We start from the raw sequence: 3483 nt of genomic DNA on the forward strand, positions 1-3483 counted from the left end.
GGGGCCCAGCAGGGAGGTGGCTGTTCTGGTTCCTACTTAGGAAGATGGAGGCAAAGAAATCATTAAACATGTTAGCTTTGTCGTCTGGTGTGACACCCAAGTTTCCCAACTCGTCCTGCAAGGGCCCCATATTACCTGGGACCTTCTTTTTACCCCGTATGTATTTGCATGTCTGTACCTAGTCTATATGGCCCTGTACATGCTCACTTGAAAACAATCTGGGACAAGTGTGTAGTAGATGCATATGGGTTATACTCATGCTTATATTTTTTTGAGACTTCAGTGAGTAGAAGGAAACACTTTAATATATATGCCTGATTCTGCTTCATTTAGGGATGGATCTGGGGGTGGGGAGTGCTGCCAGGGTGCATTTGCACCCCACTTTGATTTCCACTCTACCCAAAGTTTAAAACCAACTGCCTGGGAGGGGCAGTGGGATTTCTATTCAGGTAGTAGTGAGGGAGTCCACTGACTTCACAGTTCATTATCATTTACCTGGTTCCTGTTAATTTCTCTTCACTTCACTGGTGTTAATGACCCTCCTTCCTTTTTAATAGTCCTGATGTTCCACTTTTCAAACTATCCTTTCTTCTACAATTTTGTCCTCTATTAGTTGTTCCTGGTAATGTCTCTCTTCTATTTCACAGCCCTGAAGACTGTTTTTAGCTCAAGCTAAAAACCTTAACTCAGGCATGTTAATATTAACTCACATATAGAAATGACTGAAGTACTAAAGACACTGTCAAGATGCTCAAGAAGACTAGATTTTGTTTTACACATCTGAATAAGAAATGTAGAATTGTATTAGATGAACAAGAAGATTGAGGGGAGGTTAACAAAACACAGTTTACCTTCTCATTTCCATTTCCATGTGCTGTGGGTTGTGGAGCTGAGGGTGGGGAGGGGAACAGAAAAATATCCATGAAATTTCTACTATGTGGTATGTCCAGGCAGGTGGGTAAGGATGTGTACAGCTTTGATTCTGTCCCTGACATGCCCACGAGCACTGCTGAGCCTGCACAAGTAAGGGATCATGTGTTCCAGACAAGGGTGGTAAGACTGAGTTGGGGGAAGAGAGGATGATTTGAGGATCCTGACCAAAATCTAAAGCGCTCTGACTGATTGCTGTTGTAATTTATAGTTTTGCCTGGATCTATAAGTGTTGTGTTTTCAAGAGGAGTAAAGTATGCATGTTTGGAAATCTCCTTGAAGATTGTTACCTTTGTAGAAGCAGAAGCAGGAAACTACTGGGACTAGCAGCTTGATTGTACTTTGGTAGCATACAGCAGATACTGGGGAGGCTGGGAAGAGCTGGTGCAGGTTCCCATTGTTCTAGGCCATAAACTGCAGGCTTCCCACCTTTCAGAGGATTATCAGGGATGACATCTGTCCCTGGACATGTGTCTAGAGAGCCAGAGTGTAGAGCACTTTAGCTCTATACATTCCCAGCAAGTCACGTGCACATGGCACCCAAGGTTCCCACCCTGTGGAGTAGCTCATTACACCCACAATATGGTCTTTTTCTTAAGACAACTGCTGAGGATCTGTCCTAATACTCCTTAACTCTTCATGCTATGATAGCGAGCTATTTAGTGAAGCTAGCAAAATTGTTTTGCCTCCTTCTGAACACAATCAAATACAATGCTTTTGAAATATCCTTTTAACACCAATTTTATTACTTTCCCATTCTGCCTGGGAGAGTACATGGCAGCATCTTCACCAAGATACTTGGAACAAAATCCTGTGCATAAAACAAATGCAATACTACAGTGGAAAGATGACTAAAAATTACTCTGTGGTTCTGTTTTGTAAAAGAATGTGAATATGAATGGATTGACTGACTCACTTGAAGTTTCACTGTTTAGTTCTTATGATAAGATTGTAATTGAAACAGACATTAATAAGAATTACCATTTAGAAACATGAACTGATTGATATTTATATTGAACAGTAATTTTTGGTGTTTTTGGCCCATAAGCTGTCTATGAGTGCATGCGCACACAAAGAAACACACAAGATGGTTTGCAGAAGCATGAATAGATTCTAGAGGTAACCAGCATCACTCTGTGGGCAGAAAGATTTGGAAGGCACCAGATAGGTACCTTTTAGTGCATTAAAGGCTCAGAACTGACACTTGAGAGATTTAGAAAAAATCCTAGCTCTGCCACAGATTTCCTGCATGACCTTGTGCAAGTCACTTATTATTAGCTCTGTACCTTAGGTTCCTTGACTCCAGTATCCTCCACACAGAGGTGCTTGGAGCTAAACTGACAAGTTTTTGTAAAATGCTTTGAGATTCTCTGCTGAAAGGTGCAATAGAAGTACAAAGCATTATTACGTATTAAAACTGTGACCACTCAGCCCAGTTCATAATCGCAGTGAGAAAAGAAGCAAAGTTAAATAAAACCAAGAACTGCTTTTAGGGCACTGAGCTTGAGCCACTGCCATATACACAGAAGATTTTGCCTAGTGAATGGGTAATAAGTAATAACATATTTTCCTCCATATTAAAAATCTGTTAGGTTGTTTCTTAAATGATCTGGTGTTCTACAAGTCTGTATGTGTTGTTACCATATTTAGTACTTCCCTACCTGTTCATGGGGTTTTGTTCTATGGAGCAAATGTACTTTGATTCAGTCTCTGGAACAGTGTGCATAGGCACTAAATGGAGTAAGCATGGGATTAGTACATAAATGGTGTTGCTGGTGAATATTTGATCAAAATCATCAGTATGGTCACAACAGTGGAGAGAGTTAAAAATACAGTGATCTGAAAAACCTCCTTGGCTAATAACTCCACCCTTGCCTCAAGTAAGTAGCTCAGAGGGATACTACACCAGACCTTTGAAAACCAGCTCATGTTTCTTTAAACAGTTACCTCCCTTTTGTGCGTCTGAATTTCTGCAGTTTCATACAGTGTGGCTGATTTTTTCAGATGCTTACAGTTATTCCCTTACCATCCACCAGCTCAGTTGGAAAACGCTGTTTGCTTTCCACTCCCCACAAATTAATAATGGATTAGTAACTGGTTTTAATTAACTACTAAATAACATGAAAAGGTCTGTCACAGAACTGAATGAAAGGGTGCAGCTTTAAGGCCACTTTCCTAAAATATTAGCTCTCTCCTTTTTCTCCATTTTCCTGCACTCTCTTTACATGCACAGATGGAAGCACAAAATAGCATGAAAAGTAAGTAGGGTACCAAGATGGAAAAGGGATACAATTTGGGTTTTTTCTTGTGTTGGTTTTTAAAAGCAATTCAATTCTAAAATAACCTCCATGGTGACAAATGTTGTACGATAAAAGATACTATGGAAACAACCTAAACAACCTACAACCTAAAAGCATCTCTACGCGACGCTGGTCAGGCCACAGCTGGAGTATTGTGTCCAGTTCTGTGCGCCCCATTTCAAGAGGGATGTGGACAATATGGAGAGGGTCCAGAGGAGGGCCACCCGCATGATCCAGGGACAACAGGGCAGAC

The 3483-nt window shown here is 40.9% G+C and overlaps 1 long non-coding RNA gene across 4 annotated transcripts in view; it reads right to left on the bottom strand.

Moving 5' to 3' along the window:
- Positions 1-3483, bottom strand: part of LOC109303384 — a 97508-nt gene that overhangs the window by 63636 nt on the left and 30389 nt on the right. The window lies entirely within an intron of this gene.

The sequence above is a fragment of the Gavialis gangeticus genome, unplaced genomic scaffold (assembly GCF_001723915.1).
Source record: "Gavialis gangeticus isolate Ggan-Ray unplaced genomic scaffold, GavGan_comp1, whole genome shotgun sequence".
In the NCBI taxonomy this organism is placed as follows: Eukaryota; Metazoa; Chordata; order Crocodylia; family Gavialidae; genus Gavialis; species Gavialis gangeticus.